General features: G+C 55.0%; 1 protein-coding gene and 1 long non-coding RNA gene across 2 annotated transcripts in view; one reads left to right on the top strand and one right to left on the bottom strand.

Moving 5' to 3' along the window:
* DSCAML1 (DS cell adhesion molecule like 1) overlaps positions 1-17481 on the top strand; it is a 341147-nt gene that overhangs the window by 144877 nt on the left and 178789 nt on the right. The window lies entirely within an intron of this gene.
* Positions 2419-5496, bottom strand: LOC138847206 (uncharacterized). The gene is made up of 4 exons (XR_011384883.2): positions 5371-5496; positions 5155-5246; positions 4379-4500; positions 2419-2625 (listed from the first exon to the last, which is right to left on the bottom strand). It is a non-coding gene; the product is annotated as an uncharacterized LOC138847206 (long non-coding RNA).

Genomic DNA, 17481 nt, shown 5'->3' with positions numbered 1-17481 from the left:
AGCTGGGCGCTATGACTCTCCAACGCCATGCATGCAAGGCATTAGGCATCACCACTGTCCCTGTCTTACAGAGAATGTCACTCACCTGAGTCACTGACCCAAGATGCAGGCAGGCCTGAGCCAGCCCCACACCAGGGTCTGTCTGACCCCATGGCCTGTGCTGCTTCCCCTCCCGAAGGCCCACAGCCTCTGCCTGCAGGCCACTTCCTCCTGTGCTTTGCTCGTGCATCCTTCCTTGTGACACGCAAGGAACTGAACCCAGCTGGCAGGGATCGAGGCAGGCAGAGGTGAAGCACATCGGGCAAGTCCTTCCTGGCTCTCAGTGCCCTTCAGAGAAAGGCTCAGTGCTTGGGAAATAGCTGTCAACTCAACCTTGAACCTTGAGCCGGCCCTGCCAGGAAAGCCCAGGAGCACCCCTTGGACCCCATGTCCCCTTGGGTTTGCAGAGTGGAAGTAATTCACCCCAGGGCCACACAGCTGGGCAGAAATCTCAGTGCCGCTTTCCAGGTCACTGCAGCCCCTGGCACAGAGCAGGAGCACGTGCATGCAGAGGGACACAGCGGGTGCTGGCAGAGAGGCCGCAGTCAGGGGGCCTGGGACAGTGGGTGGTCGGTCACTTGTGGGTGTGGCTGCTCAGAGCACCCTAGACAGGGCTGGCTGGTGGGGGTCACCTGCTGGGCTGCTTCTGAGCCGCGGTGCCTACCATGGGACATGTCTCAGCCTGGGCATGTGGTGCTGGACCAGAAGCCCAATGCACAGGCAGGAGGTGATGGCACCAACCACACGGGCACAGGGGGGTCTGGGCTGCCCTGGGGGAGGGCTGCAGAGGGGAGGCAGTCTCAGCAGAGCCAGGACAAGGAAGGCTTTTTGGAGACCAGTCTTCCTTGCAACCTCAGGTCTCTGTCCCAGACTCACTCGCCGTCTTCCCCTCTCTCACTCCACTGTATGGCCTTTGGAGATCGTGCTTCTGGTTTGCTTTCTGTGAATCAGAGTGAGGCTGCACACCCCATGCCTCCTCCCCGTGTCACTGTCTTCCCCGCTCGCCAGGCTTCTGCCCTTGGCCTTTCTAGAAGCTCCCACCTCCTCTGCAGGGGCTCTCGTCTGCTTGCTTCTTCTGGTTCAGTGACCTGTGGCTCACACGAGCTCTTGGGAGTCTTTAGCTGCTCTCTGACCCTCAGGACTGTGTCCTGGAAAAGCCAACAAAAGTGACAGTCCTCTGAGCAGCCTGGCCTGGGGGCCCAGGGACTCAAGAGCTGAGGAGCAGACCCCTGCCCAGCTCACCACCACATTGCACACTTGGCTCATCAGCTCAACCCAATTCCAGCATTTGCTAAGCCCCTAGTAGACATGGAGCCTTTTCTTGGACAACTGGACAGAAAGTGCCCCTGCTCACTCTCATCTCTGAGCCTTTGCTGAAGTCGCCTGGGCTCTGCCTCAGGTGTCCCAGTCCACCTCCACCCAGCTCCTGGCGCACAGGCCCAGGAGCCAGCATCCGATCATGGTCTCAATGTGCATTGTGAGGCTGCCTGTGTCGGAGTGAGCCCGGCACCTTTGCAGACGTTGTTTTGCTTTCTCATGACAGAGGATTGCACAGATCAGCTCTAGGGACCTGTCTAGCCCACAGTGCTGAGCAGCAGCTGCTCAGGTGACGAGTGTCCCACAGCCCAGCTCAGACCTGAAATCTGACCCACTGTTCTCTGGCTCCCCAGTGCTTTCCTTCTTTGGGAGGCCTCTTCTGAATGCAGGTATTCTTGTGCCATTCATGCCAGCGCTGTGCTGGCCCGTGTGTAACAACCAGCTCTCAGGGAAGGGAGAGCCCCATTTGGTAACCTTTGAATGATTTCCAGGCTATAAATACTCCTATCATGGCCCCATTGCAAGCTACCAATGTGATATTGCTAACCACGATTCAAAGGACTCTCCGAGCTGGTCTGAGCGGCTCCAGCACAGTTCATCTGTTAACATCTTGGCAGGTACACATAGTAGGTGCTAAACAAAGCTCAGAGGTAAGAAACAGTTGGCAGCTTAGGGGACACAGGGATGCACTGGGGTGAAGAAGGGAGGTGGGGGGTTGAGGGGCCCTGGGCAGGGCTGGGGATCGACCTCCCCAACAGAGCCCACCCAAGTCGGACTTCCCACCCTTGCCTGCCTCCCTCCCTCCGGCTTCTCTTTCCTCGCCACATATTCTCGATGAAAGTTCACCTGGAAAACTGGACAGAGAGTTTTTCCCTGGAATCCAGGCCTCTCCAAAGTGTCCAGGGAGTGTAGTGTCCTCACTCCCCTCCAGTCCCAGGCCACAGCCCCACAGAGTCCAACATTTAGCAACAGAAAATTAGGACCCACAGTCGGGCAAAAGATTTTATTTCCCAACTTTGTATTTAAATGAAGTCCTCCAAGGTCTAAAAAATTAAATCCTGGTTCTATTTAATGAAATGTCTTTATTAAAAAGAATGAAATTATTTTACATTTGAAAAGAGATATAAAAAGTCAGCTAACCGTAAAGTGACTAACGCTGTGTTTGAAACTAGAAATCACTCCAGAGACTGGGGCTTGCTCACGTCGGGGGTGGGTGCACAGGTGTTGGTTACATGTTCTGTTTGCTCTTCTGTGCGTGGGGAACATTTCCTAATTTTAAGAAAAGAAGGAGAAATGACTCAAGAAATCAGAAAGCATGGCTCTCCTGATGTCAGTCCCTGTCATTGCTGGAGTTTTTCTCTCCACCCTTTTTTATCCTAGGGAAGGGAGAAAACCTACTCTCTAGGGTCCTGGGTCCTCAGGCACTGAGGCGACCCTGGCGGGGGGGTCTCTGGGTCTTTCTCTGGGCTTTACCTTTCTCATCTGTCACTCAGGGAAGCAGTGTCTGGAGCTTCCATGCCTCCTTTCCTGGGCCGAGGAGGTCCTGAAGGCACATGCAAAACATTTCCCTTCCCCAATCACCAGCGTGGGTGCCCTGTGAGCAGAGTCACCCACAGTGGGAACACAGCCCCCACCCCCTGGGCTCCTGGGTCCTGTCTGTGACTCTGGAGTGTGAGCTGAGACCCAACGCATGTGAGATGCCTGACCCGTCTTGGGGGCTCTGTCTGTGGCTGCCCACCCCTGTGGTGCCCCCGTGGCTGTCCAACCCCAGTAGGGGCAGAGTGCCCCTCCAGCTCTGCCTGTTTTGGAGAAGTACTGGTAGGAGGGGACCGGGCCCGGGAGGTGAGAAGGAGGCTGGGCAGGCAGATGGCAAGAGCCCTCCCTGGCTTCCGTCGGCGCCTCCCTGGCAGCTACAAATGGGCTCTTGAATGTATTTAATAAACCCGGCAAGGAGACGTGGCTGCCTTGCCCTGCTGGGGAAAGTGATGGATGTCTTCAGTGGGAGAGAGGAAAGAAAACTTTCTAAATGGGCTCAATTTAGGGAAAGAAAGCAGTCTGCAGGGAATTTTACTGGTGCGAGGGCAAGCATGTGAATGCCTGCGGGCACAGACGCCTATCTGGGGGCCTCCCATGAGCTAGCCGTGCCTGGGGGCAGGCCGGACACTGTCCCATCTCAGCCCCCAGGGAGAGCAAGCTTGGAGGGAACACCAGCAGGCTCTCCAGAGTTCCCTCTGCACCTGGCCATTAGGTGCCTGGCTTTTTTTTTTTTTTTTAAGATTTATTTTTATTTGAAAGGCAGAGTTACAGTGAGAGAGGGACAGAGAGAGATCTTCCATCTGCTGGTTCACTCCTCAAATGGCCGCAACAGCTGGGGCAGAGCCAAGCTGAAGCCAGGAACCAGGAGTTCCGTACAGGTCTCCTATGTGGTTGCAGAGGCCAAATCACCTGGGCCATCTTCCACTGCCTTTCCAGGCGCATTAGCAGGGAACTGGATCGGAAGTGGGGTGGCTGGGACTCCAGCCAGTACTCATCTGGGATGCCAATTTCTCAAGCAATGGTTTAATCCACTACACCACAACAGCGGCCCTTGGTGCCTGGGCTTTAAATTAAGGGTTGGGGTTAGTGATCTCTGGCATGGGGATTGGAAACACCCCATTCCCTCTGGATGCTGTGCCTGCAAGCCTGCGAGACTTGAGAGTGGCTGTCAGATGTGTTTCTCTCTGAGACAGGGTGAGACTGGCAGGGCCCCTGAGCCCAGGATTGCACCGTGGGTCCCCTACAGGAACATCCCCTGTTGCCATCCAGTGACGAGCCGTGCCCCACTGAGAAGGAGCACTCATGGTCTGGGAGTCGGGGGAATCACACAGGTGTGCAGCCAGCCTCCTCCCAACATTAGTTCCCAGTTCTGTGGGGACTTTCCATGCCCCCACCTCAGATAGGCTCTTTCAGAACCTTCTGGCTCCACCACCTCCCCACCCTGTCTCTGTTCTGTGCCTGTGGAATGCAACCAATGCTTACCCACCTGGTGAGTGTGAGTGGGGACCACAGGAGGGGAGGTACAGGAGGCCGGCTGGGGCGGGGCAGGCAGGATGGCCCAGTGTGGCTGATTACCCAAGCATTGTTTCTATGGAGTGCAGTTCCGCCCTGCAGGAAGTAGAGTGTGAGCCAGCTCAGCCCAGCTCACCTGTAAGGACCAGGCCTGGAGGTCTAGATCTGGTCCTTGGAGGAGCTGTTGCAGGAGTGAAAGGTGTTCACCCTCCACCCTCCAGAAACTTAAGAAGGGAACCGCAGACTTCGTCACGGGGTCAGCCTCATAGAGAAGGGCTTGAGTATTCCTCCACAGTGCCAGCCCCAAAGGGAAGGGACTTGGAATGAGTATTATGGGGAGCCAGGGGGATGGTTTCGTGCACCCCCTCACCCTGTACACTCTCACACAATCAGATAATGGACAAAGTTACTCAGATTTTTCTGCTCGTTTCCATCCTAGTCTGACTTTCATTCATGGAGCTAATCCCTGTTGGAAGCTCTCAGTATTTCCAGCTTGTCCCAGCTCTCGGAGTTAGATGCTCCCTAAGTTTCCAAGCTCCCTTGTGACGTTGCATTTCTTCCTCTGGATCTTAAAACCCCTCTCCCATAAAAGCTTCCAAGGGAATTCCATGGAAACAAGGAGACAAAAGGAGAGCCCAGGGTAGACAAATGCAGATGGAGGCTCAAATCCCAGCTGCACCACTCATTGGCTATGAAACACTGGGCCCCTGGCCTCAGTTTCCCTCATTGGTGAGATGGTCTTAGCAGTACCTGAGCACAATGGAGGGCCTGGCTGAGAGTGACAGGCGGCAGGTTCTCCACAGACACTCATTCCCCTCTTTATTTCCTGCAGGAGACAGGCCCTGCAATGGAAGCTAGAATGGGACATAGGGCTGGTTGCCGTCCTCCACTCCCTCTGTGCCCTGGCACCGCCCCTCAGCCTGTCTCCCCCCCGAGTCTGTCCCCCTCTTGAGTCTGGGCACTTACAGAGGTCCCGATCTGTCATTCTGGTGCTGACGTTGGCCCGGTCCCCTCCACACTCTTCCTAGACAATTAAAAAGCCTCCCCAGCCGGTACCCAGGGGCCAGATCACATGGAAAGAATGCTGCAGTCACATGGCAGCCCCATGTGGAGCCAGAGTGTGTCTGCTCTGCGGGGCTGGGGAGTGCGTAGAGACATCAGGGAAGTCATTATATCCTCATCTCGGATGCAGACAACTAACCGTAGGAGACAGCCTCGCACTGATGTGATCACAGAGGATGCTGAAATCAGACCGAGAAAAGTAAAGGGCCAAGCCTGGGGTTGCACCCCCACCCCAACAGCTCCTGCAGCCTGCTGGTGATCAGCTCCGTTGTTGGGGACCAGGAGAAGGTAGCACTTGGCCAGGTGCATCTCGAGCAGTCTCTGTCCTGGACCTTTGGGTCAACTGTCCCCAGGCCTGGCGTCTGATCAGACCCAGCATGTCTCCTGCCAGCTGGAGTGGTCCTTAACCTTGTTTGCTACAAAATATAAGGTGTGTATTCCTCTCCACAAAAAAAATTAGAAGTAGGAGAAATAAGCTTCTCTAAATAAGAGTTATGGTGAGGTCCCTGGCATGTGTATTATTTTTGTTTTTGTGGGTTTTTTTTAAAGATTTTATTTACTTGAAGAAAGGGAGAAGGAGAGAGAGAGAGGGAGAGAGAGAGATCTTGCATTCACTGATTCATTCCCCAAGTGGCCTTAAAGGCCAGGGATGAGCCAGACTGAAGCCAGGAGCTTCATCTGGGTCTCCCACGTGGGTGTAGGGCCCCAGGAACCCGGGCCAGCTTCCACCACTTTTCTCAGGCTGTTATCAGGGAGGTGGATTAGAAATGGAGCAGCCAGGATTCTAACTAGCGCCCTATGGGATGCTTATGTCACAGGCTTTCCCTACTATGCCACCACTCCAGCCCGTGTGTATTAATTTGGGTTGGAGCCAACCACACATGTGCTTGTGGCCATTCCTGTGCATGCACACACACATGCAGAAAACATACACACACAGGAAGACAATGAGTGTCATCTCAGCTCTGCTAGATGCCACAGCTCAGTGAGTTGCAGCTCTGTGCCCCTGCAGGGCGCTAGGGGACACTGAGAAAGAAGAAAGGCCCCACAGCCCAGACCAGACCCTGCAAGGGATGAAGTGGAAGTCACTGAGGGGCCGAGGCAGGCATCGGGAGGAGGCTTTGCAGTCCCCACAGGAGGGAAGCTGATGGTTTGGGTGTGGAGCACAGCTGTGGGATGAAAAGTGAAAAGTGACCAGGTTAAAGGCGTGGGTTGAAGACAGAGTCAGCTGGGGTTCCTGATGCTTTGACTGGGGCCATGACAAGGAGGAGTCGTGCACGATGCTCACAGAGTTGGCCTGAGCAGGTGGACCGTGGATGGCTGGACCAGGACCCGAAGGCTGACTGTGGCTTCCCCTATGTGACTCAGAGCACATCATCCAGATAAGCTTTGCCCCATCTCTAAAGGAGGGGCAATGATTCCCCACCCCCCTTCCTAGATGTCTCCAAGAACTAAGCTGGATCACTCATGTCAGGGTGCTAGAATCACTGATGTGACCTGACAGTTGCCCATTGGATGGGGGGGTCTCAGCCAGGAAGGAGCTCCCATTCATTAGTGCGCTGTGGCGTGGGTGTTACACAAGTGAATGGGAAGAGGGGTGAGGAAGAAAGTAGGAAGGAAAGACCCCCTTCCTCGGTCTCACTGCTGAGAACTGAGCCATGGTTTTACTGTGCATGAGACCGGAAAGGATCACTGCCACTGCTCCTGCTGCTTCCTGGGCAGCCACCAGCACAGGGACCATTCTGCCCCCACCCACCTGACCAGAGCACCCAGGCCAGTCTGCTCTTCTCCCCTCCACGAGAGCATCCCTGGGCAGCTGGGAAGTCCCTCCTGTGGTGCTTGGAGGACAAGATGGAAACAGAAAGGCCAGATGGGCAGCAGAGCCCTATGAAAAGAGAGCAGAGAGTGGGGGAGTAGTGGAGGCACAGGGGCGGCTCTGGTTTCTGGTGTCTCTGCAGGCACTGCTGATCCACCCTCACTGGGCAGCACCATGGCCCAGACGACAGCCCCTGAGCCACTGTTGCTGCCCACCCCAGCCTGCAAAGACTCAGCACAGAGGTAAGCCTGACTGTGCACCCTCCTCCCTCCTTCCTTCCCAAGGTCCCCTTCACCAACTGTCCCCACCCTTCAGGCTTCCTCCAAATCCCTTACCCTCAAGATTAGGGGGGAGAAGCTGAGGACTTTGAGATCTGCCAGTCTCCCAGCCGGCTTCTGCAGGCTTACCCAGCTCTGTTGCATACCAGGGCTGACAAGGGGCTCAGCACTTTGCAGGAAGCAGTTTTTGGGGCCTCAGTGCTCTGCTGGTCCAAACACACCTGCCATACCCACCAGGACAACAGATCAGGAAAGACAGATCACAACGAGTATGGCCAAGGCTGTGGAGCCCTCAACCTCTGACGTTGCTGGGGGGGACATGGAGCAGTGCCGAGGATGGCAGTTCCTCAGAAGCTGGAGCTCAGAGTTACGGTGTGACACAGCCACTCCACTCTCGGGCGAAGGGGGCGGGAAGCAAACACACATGACCACACGAAAACATTCATGGCAGCCTTGTCCGTGTCAGCCAGAAAGTGGAAACTGCACAAGAACCCAGTAACAAACCCAATGAATGGACAGTGTGGTCTGCCCATGTAGTGGGATGCTGTTCGTCTGTGCAAGGGAGCAGGGACTGATGCCTGCTGCCATGTGGGTGAACCTTGGAAAGAATGCACTAGGCAGCCCAAAACGTTCCCGTATTACGTGACTCCATTTATATAAAATGTCCAGAAGGAGCAGCTCCATAGAGACAGGAAGTGGATCAGGGCTGAAGGAATGGTGTGGGGTTGGAATGACAGCTGAGGGTATAGGATTTCTTTGGGGGTGATAAAAAAATGGTCTAAAGTCGACTGTGGTGGTGACTGCACAACTCTGCTACAAACCGGTGACCGGTACACCTTGGCTGGGTTGTCAGGGAACGTGTATTAGTCTCGACAGAGCTCCCACGAGCACACTCGGATACGTGCTGCCTTGTATGGAAGTGGGGTGACCGACAGTCCTGGTTTGGACAGACGGAGACAGGGCTTCGGACACTCACACGGAGGCAATGCCGGGTAGGCTGGGCGGAGATCTCTGGCTGTGGCACCCACACATCAGCCTTTGTGTTTAGTGTCCAGAACACATCCCGACCTACCCCATTGGAAGACAGCCCGTCTAAACCAGAGCCCTGGGGAGAGGCCCAGACCAGCTGGTGCCTGAGTGCATGAGGAGCGGGGTCCCCTCTCCCTTCCAGGCAGCCCCACACAGAATGGGCTTTGCTTTGGAGCTGGTGTTTGCGGCAGGAGCTAAGACACCTCTTGGGATACTCACATCACATGTTGGGGCGCCTGGATTCAAGTCCTGGTTCCACTTCTGATTCCCACTTCTTGCTGATGTGCACCCTGGAGGCAGCAGACCCTGGCTCAAGTAGTTGGGTACCTGACACCCACAGAGGAGAACCGGATTGAGTTCCTGGCTCCTGGCTCTGGCCTGGCCCACTCGCAGCCCTTGCAAGCATTTGGGGAATGAAATAGTAGATGGGGGCACTTTCTCTCTCTCTCCTCCTTTCTTTATTTCTTTTTTTTTTTAAAGATTTATTTATTTATTTGAAAGTCAGAGTTACACATAGAGAGGAGAAGCAGACAGAGAGCAAGGTCTTCCTTCCATCCAATGTTTCACTCCTCAATTGGCCAAAACAGCCGGAGCTGTGCCAATCCGAAGCCAGGAGCCAGGAGCTTCTTCCGGGTCTCCCACATGAGTACAGGGACTCAAGGACTTGGGCCATCTTCTACTGCTTTCCCAGGCCATAGCAGAGAGCTGGATCAGAAGTGGAGCAGCCGGGTCTCGAACCGGTGCCCATATGGGATGTCGGCACTTCAGTCCAGGGCATTAACCTGCTGCGCCACAGTGCTGGCCCTCTCCTCCTTTCAAATAAATAAATTTTTTAAAAAAATTTAATTAAAGAAAAGCATGGGCTGTGTTGTGTTGGTGGATGCTTGAAAGAGGGACCTGGAACCGAATCCAGCGTGCAGCTGTGTTTACCCACACAGGGGGAGCTGAGCATCACCCTCTGACTGGAGATTATTTCTCCATTAATACAACCGCTTTGCTGTGGCTTCTGGGGGGAAGCCATAGCTCAATGAATAGTGCTAATGAGACCCCTCAGTTGTTTACATGTGAACGTGTCACTTCCACTGCCACTTTTTCCTGCTCCTTTTATATCTGCTTCTATCTCACTTCCTCTCTGACTTATTCATTTCTTTTAAAAATACTGACTGAGCACCTACTATGTGCAGTGACAGCAGAGACACCACAGCATGCGGGAGTTCTTCAGGGGCTCGGTCTCAGGGAGGATCTCAGAATGTTACAGGGAGGTTAGGATGCTCTAGGGGCGATGCTGGAGACACAGTGAGCACAGGGAACAGCCTGCCCCTCACAGCCCTGGGCATCAGGGAAGGCTTCTCAAAGGAAGCAATGCTAAACCAAAAGTTGATGCCCAAGTAGGAGTGTATCAGGCCATGTGGCTAGGGACGCGGGAGTGTGTTGTGCATTAAACAGGACTTGGTTCTCCAAACTTATGCAAAAACATTTGACCCCCCAAGTCTAATGTTAACAGTTAATGGATTAATGCTAACTGTTGATGGATTAAGGAGCTGATTTCATCTAGTTTCTGCCGCCAGGAGGTGGGGCCAGCAGGAGGTCTTTCTAGGCCACCGGGGGCTTGCCTTTGGGAGATGATGCTGGCAAGAGGGTTGGTTGTTTAAGCCGAGTTTGGCCCAGCTTCTCCCTCTGCTTCCTGGCCCACCACGTGGTCATTCCTCTGCACACACTTCACCACTGTCAGGCTCCACCAAATGCCAGGTTAACAGGGCCACTTGATTTTGAACCGTGAACTTCTGATATGGAAGCTGAAATACACCTGTTTTATTCCCAAGAAGATCCTTCCAGGTATTTTAGTGAAAGTGATGGAAAGGGAGGGGGTCCTAACAGGGAGCAGCCTGGGCCGGGGCCAGGAAACAACAGGTGTTCACATGGACTGGTGTGCTCAGGAATGGGATGAGCTTGACTGGGCTTCCAGTGCAGTTCCTCTAGCTGGGTCACAAATAATACCGGTAACTAACAGGAGCGTCCTTCTGTTTACCGGCTACTCCTGAGGCACAGCACCAGATTCTCTCTGGGTGCAAGTTCTACTCTTTCCAACCACCCCACAGAGTAGAGGTAAAATTCACGTTGTACACAGTAGGAAATGAAGCTCAGAGGAACCAAGGAATTGCCCAGGGCTGTGAGTGAGTGAGTGGTGAAACTGGGTTTTAGGCCCAGCACCTCCTGAATCTAAAGCCCAGTCTTGCCAGCAGTACCTTGAGTGACGGTTCTGGGGGAGACAACCCAGTATGGGGAAGAGATGCGGCTTCCCAACCCTCTCCTGCAGGGATCGTGGAAGGAGCCACCTGCAGGGCCCGAACCTCCCCTGCTGGCCTGCTGGGACAGAGCCCACAGGAAGCTATGCACAGGGCTGGGGGCGGGTAGGCGGCAGGTGTAGGGAAAGAAGTCTTGTCCGTGTGCTCGTACAGGCTGAGTCACTGGGTCCCAGGTGCTGGTTTTTGCTGATCCCAACACATTGGGGAATTGTTTAATAGGATTTTTTCCTTTTAATTAAAATATGATAATGTAACTTGCTGCTCCACTCTTTAAAAGGAATGCCTGAAAATACCTATTCCCCAAATGTTCTGGCCAGGCGCACTGTGGATGTAATTGTGTTCTGGGTGGCCGTGGTGCAGTGGTGCGGATAAAGAGCTCAGTCTTCCTCATTGACACATGGAGTTCCCCTCACTCATCCCTGCCACCTGTCCCTGGCTTTGGGAACACTGGGCGGTAGTCCAGGGACCAGTTGTAATTGTACCATAGGTAGAAATTACCCCAGCCTCGGCCTCTGAATCCAGTTCTGTTGGTTCCTCTTTGTAAAGGATGGGGAGGGTCCGCCCTCAGGCAGGTGTCCAAGTGGCCTCAGTGCCCCCAGAGCCCCAGCCACAGATTTCCGTGATGGGAACCCAGTGTGTGCTAAAGCAACCTTCCCCTGTGCAAGGGCACAGTGACTTTGCTGTCATGTCACCGCCTCTTTTGCATGGGATGAGGGGCGGTGTCCCTGTTTCTCCTGTTTCTTCTCTCTTCCTATAAACAGCCCTCTTCCCTTCCCTTCTCCTTCAACCTCTTTCCCTTCCCATCTCTTCTTTTTGACTCCTCTGATCTCTCCCTTCCCTGCCTTCTTCTGAGCCCCTGAAGCACCCTGGGAAATGGAGAATCCCCCAGTGCATCACACAGTTCACACACACACACACTAGGAAGTTGTGCATTGAAAGCCATAAAACCCATCTACTGATACCAGGTCCCTGGATATCCATGACTCTGATGCAGTGGAAAGACAACGCACAGCTCGCTGAATTCCTGGGCGGCCAGGGATGAAACAGTAAAACTGAATTTGCCTGGAAAGAATGAGCAGGCAGAGCTGGGGCTCTCCCTCCCCCTCCCCTACCCCCTCTACTCCCCCTCCTCCCCATTCTGTGCATCAAACCCAATGCGCTTGTGTGCAGCTGTGGAACATCAAAGAACACAGCTTCGCTTAAGAAGAAAATATTGGGGTTATGCATTTGAGAGCAGCCTCAGCTTTGAGTCACCTCCAGGGCTGCACATCCATCTTTCATCAGCCCCCAAAAGGGCGATTTGCTGCTTGTTGAGCAGCCCATGGAGGGCTCGGTGGGCGGCAGGCCTGGGGGTGCCCGAAGGCTGAAGAGGGCGTTGATGGCTTGGCCACACAGATCCCTGTGCCTTGCCACAGCACCATGTCAGAAGCAAAATCTCATTTCTGGGCCCAGTAATCACCAGGGCACCAAACTCCAGCTCCCTTTGGGACCAAGAAAAGAAAAGCCTGAACCTGGATGAGGCTCTGGCGCCCAAGTTCCCATCCTAACCCATGCCATGCAGCCCCCTGGGGAGGGGGCCAGGTTCACAGGCATGGCGGGCTGGGGGAGGGTGCGAGGGGTTGGCAGAGGGAGGAGGATTTGGGAGTGGAGGTGGCCTTGAGGCCCTGCTGCTCAGCCACCGCCATGGGAGCATTAAGGAGAAGTCACTAATCCAGACAGCACAGACTCCAGCGTCTGAGCGACTTACAGGCCCACAGCACCCTGCACTGTGTGTTCCCCTTCCCCAACCTTCGGGTCTCCCCTGGAGCCTTAGCAAGCCGGGCAGACGCAGGCCACGCTGCAGCCGAGGTTCCACAGCCAGGGACAATCCAGCCCCCCACTCGGGCCTCCCTGATGCCCGGGGGTCTCTTTCTGCTCAGGGCAAGGTAATTTCTGGGGCATCCAGGATTCCAGCCCACAGAAGCCAAGCCCCATCCACCTTCCCTTCCCTCTCCAGGAAACCACCTGGGGAGCCCAGGGACATGTGTCCCTGTCCTTACTGCTCCGGGAAGCCACATCCCACCCTGCCCTGTTTCAGGATTTCTCCTCTGTCGTTTCCTCAAGGCAGCAATAAAACCTCATTGGTCGTCATGCCCGGGACAGTGCCCAGCAGGGTGCGGGTACCTGAGAGGCTGGTAACCTGTGGCTGTTGAAATTGCACTTGTCTCTGGCCCCGCTGCTTCCTTGCTTTGCTCATGCACCAGGTCACGGTCAACACAGACCAGACCAAAGCATCCACCCCCACTCCCCCGCCTCCCACCATCCTTAGCGAATGCAGAAGTCTGGAGGACACAAGGCCTGGTAGCCTTAGCCAGCCAGGAGACTGTACCACGGCCCCGGGCAGGACACCCTGCCCTCTGCATCTTGCCGCATGTTGAAGAGCCAAGTGTCTTCCCCCTACCCTTCGGTCCCAAGCAGGGCTTTGCACTTTGATTGTTTTGGAAAACAGATTTGTGAAAAATGTGATTTGAGAAAGCATTCTTCTCCCGCACGCTGGAGGATTGAGGGGCTGTAATCCCTCTCAATCGCCCAGACGAGGCTGCCACTGCCGTGTCGGCCTGGGCACCGACAAAGGCGGATTAGCCGGGAGAATTCTGTGTGAGAAGCTGCCCCACGATGCAGGCTGTCAGCGCCAAGCAGATAAGATGGGTGGGGCCAAGCCGCACGAAGAGCCCTCCCTCTGCACTGACAGGGAGCGGGGCTGCATGCAGCCTTGCCTGTCTCCTGCGGGGAGGGTGGCCAGGGCATGGCCAGGCAGGAGGGCAGTGAGCTGCCAGGCCTGGGGCACACATGCTCCCACAGGCCAGAGAAAGGTGCACACTGCTGCCAGACAAGACAGGGGGAGGCCTCACTTTGTGATCAGAAAGTAGGACAGGTGGAGCACACCCGGCCTGACCCTATCAGTGGCCTGGTCACTGAGCGGTCAGGAACTCCAGCTTTGAAATGACCGTGCATGCTCTGAGTCAATAAGTTAACTTCTACAAGTTAGCCTGTACAAGTCTCAGTTTCCTCTTCTTTAGCAAATAGGGTCCACCCCCAGGTTTTGCTGGGTGAATTAAATGAGATAATACATACCGTGCCCTTTCCATGGCTGTGTAAACGGTAGTTACAAGTATTAAGGATGACGTAGTGGCACTGCTGCAGGCTGAGAAGTCAGAACCCTTCCAGAGAAAGTGACCCGCCCAAGCCTGGATTTTCTGGACAGGGAAAATTCCTAGACTCACTGCTGTCCACAAAACCCCATTCCAGGCCTGACTAAATGCCAGGGCTGTGCCACAAAGCTCAGTGTGAGTTCTTGGCCACAGTCTTCAGCTGCTCCTAAGCACTTGTGTCCTGACCAGGTTGGCTGATGGCATCCCAGCTCCCAGAACCCATCCCTTCCATGGCCTACTCCACCCTAGGCTGGTGGGGGCCAGGCTGGGAGGGCAGGAAGCTCATTACAGAAGCAAAGTTTGGGGAGGAGTGGATTAAGCCACTGCCTGAGACACCAGCATAGCATGTGAGTGCCAGATGGGGTCCTCGGCTGCTCCGCTTCCAATCCAGCTCCCTGCTAATGCATCTGGGAAAGCAGCGGAAGATGGCCCGAGAACGTGGGCCCCTGCGCCCATGTGGGAGACCCGGATGGAGGAACAAAGTTTGGAAGAGAAGAGGCATGATGGCCATCTTCAGATGCCTAAGTCCTAGGAGTGTCGCTCCCCCTCTTCGTGGAGGAACGACACAGGACCCTGCGCTGTTCTTTCGTCTGCTCGGCCCTCCCCGGGTTTGCTGCTGGTTCTTCCCGGGTTGGCTACTGTCCCTTCCACCTCCGTGGAAGGGCGGTTCCCCCTGGCCACTTTCCCCACTTCCGCAGGGGAGCGGCACACTGCCGGCCGGCTCTCTCGGGGGCTGCACAGGTGTTCCTTCAGATAGATGTTCCCCTTAGATGTTCCTGGTGCATGCCGTCTCTCTCCTCCTTTATAGTCCTCCTCCGCCAATCCTAACTCGGCTGCCCACACGCCGAGTACGCTGCTCTCCTCCAATCAGGAGCAAGTCCTACAGTTTATTGGTTGAACTGGAGGCAGCTGTGTAGAAGCTGTTTCCCTTCTCAGCGCCATATTGTGGGAAAGCAGATGCATAGAATAAGTCTTAATTCCAGTAACTTAGTCTAGTCCGAGTTGCTCCCAGTTGCTCCCCACAGATCCCCCTTTCTTTTTATTTTTGGCGTTGATACACGCCTGTCTTCGGTGCCCCGCGGCACACACTCTGCTCTGCTTGCTAGAGTTGCCCACAGGTTCTTACAAGTCCTATCAATCAGGCAAACCGAATCCGGGTCCTCTCTTCACCATGTTGTGAGGAGGTTTTTAGGCGCTGATGCGTGCCTGAGTTCAGTGCCCTGCAGCGCATGCTGTGCCAGAACTGCCTGCAGGTGCTTACAAGCCCTATTAGGCAAACCGAATCCAAGCCTTCTCATTGCCGTCTTGTGGGGAGACTTATTAGTGTTGGTTCGTGCCTATCTTCGGTGACCTGCAGCTCATACTTTGGTCGAGCTGCCTACTGGTGCTTACCACCTTACTAATCAGGCAGACCGAATCCAAGCCCTCTCATTGCGGTATTGTGGGGAGGCCTTATTGATGTTAATTCGTGCCTGTCTTCGGTGACCTGCGGCGCATAAGCTGCTAGCCGCCCACAGGTGCTCACCGCCTTCCTAATCAGGCAGACCGAATCCAAGCTCTCTCATTGCCATGTTGAGGGGAGGCCTTTCTATTTCTCTATTTCTCTATCTCCGGGCATTCCTATTTCTCCCATTTTACTTCTATCTTCCAGCATTCCTATTTCTCTCATTTTACTTCTAAACTTCTGTTTCTCTTATCCCTGCGGCTTCCCGGCGCCCGCCCCGAGGCTGCTTCTCGGCGGCTTCCCGGCTGAGCCGCTTCAGCCCGCGCCTCTCTCATCTGCGCGGCTTCCCAGCTCTGCGCGGCTCGGCTTCGCGCGCACACTCCGCGGTCTCGCACTAGCCCAGCGTTCCCTATCTACTTGTGCCCCACACGCTCTCTCTGCGCGCGGCAGCCTCCACGAGTCACACAGCCCCAGCTCACGTCTCCGCCACTAGCATTCAATCCGAGTTCCCCGGGCTAACCTGGCGAATTCAACCCAGCTCACGTTTCCGCCCCACGATTTGGCTTCCCGTCCTTTGCTCCCCGGGCTAATCAGACGGATTCCAACCTGGCTTACGTTTCCGCTTCTGGTTTTAACTTTTCGCCCCTTATTCCCGGGCTAACTCGACGAATCCCAAAGTGGCTTTCGTCTCCGCCTCGGCCTGCCCCCCGTGGCTTCAATTTCTCTAACATTTTTCTCTACCCGGTATGTTTCCCCAAGCTTTCCTCCAACAATACTCCTCCCTCATTTCTCCTGGCCTCTCCCCACAGTCCGCATCCGAGTCTGTTTGTTCTAGCTTTCACTTTCGCTTTCAACCTTAGAGATTTCTCCCAGCTTCCCCCTGTAGTCCGTATCTGAGTCTATGCCTAGGCTTTCAATAGCTTCTTCCGGCACCTTTTTCGTCCGGCTTTTCCCTAGGCTGTTTGCTAGTCTCTCTCTCCGATATTTTCCGGCTTCTTCCCGTTTCTTCCCTCCTAAGTTTCCTATCCAACCTAGGTTTCCTATCCGAGTCACGGCACCATTATGTCGCTCCCCCTCTTCGTGGAGGAACGACACAGGACCCTGCGCTGTTCTTTCGTCTGCTCGGCCCTCCCCGGGTTTGCTGCTGGTTCTTCCCGGGTTGGCTACTGTCCCTTCCACCTCCGTGGAAGGGCGGTTCCCCCTGGCCATTTTCCCCACTTCCGCAGGGGAGCGGCACACCGCCGGCCGGCTCTCTCGGGGGCTGCACAGGTGTTCCTTCAGATAGATGTTCCCCTTAGATGTTCCTGGTGCATGCCGTCTCTCTCCTCCTTTATAGTCCTCCTCCGCCAATCCTAACTCGGCTGCCCACACGCCGAGTACGCTGCTCTCCTCCAATCAGGAGCAAGTCCTACAGTTTATTGGTTGAACTGGAGGCAGCTGTGTAGAAGCTGTTTCCCTTCTCAGCGCCATATTGGGGGAAAGCAGATGCATAGAATAAGTCTTAATTCCAGTAACTTAGTCTAGTCCGAGTTGCTCCCAGTTGCTCCCCACATAGGAGAAAGCAGAACCCATGTCAGAGTGTGTGGGTGGGGTGGAGAGAGCAGTCTGAACATGAAGTGGCCTCTCTGGAGAGGCAGTGAGCTTCCCAGCCCTGGGAACATTTAGGACAGCAATGCGGAGGAGGCTGTAGACAGCGTTCCCTTTTGGGGTGGAGGCTGTGGCTAGTTTACTGCTGACATCCCCTCTAGGTCTAACAGCCTGTGCTGTCCCAGAACAACTACTGCCACTGTGGGCTGCAGCATTCTCATCTAGTTACCACGTTTGCAGCTACTGTAGGGTCCCTCCTGCCCAGGCCCGGTGGGAGCCTGTGACCCAGCCAGGGGGATCCTGTCTATAGTCCTCTCCTTTGCTCAGAGGCCTTCCCACCAAGGACAGGGACCAAGCCACTTGC

Source organism: Oryctolagus cuniculus, chromosome 1 (assembly GCF_051225735.1).
Source record: "Oryctolagus cuniculus isolate XC-2025 breed Fujian yellow rabbit chromosome 1, ASM5122573v1, whole genome shotgun sequence".
Lineage (NCBI taxonomy): Eukaryota > Metazoa > Chordata > Mammalia > Lagomorpha > Leporidae > Oryctolagus > Oryctolagus cuniculus.
This window is presented reverse-complemented; position numbering and strand designations above follow the sequence as displayed.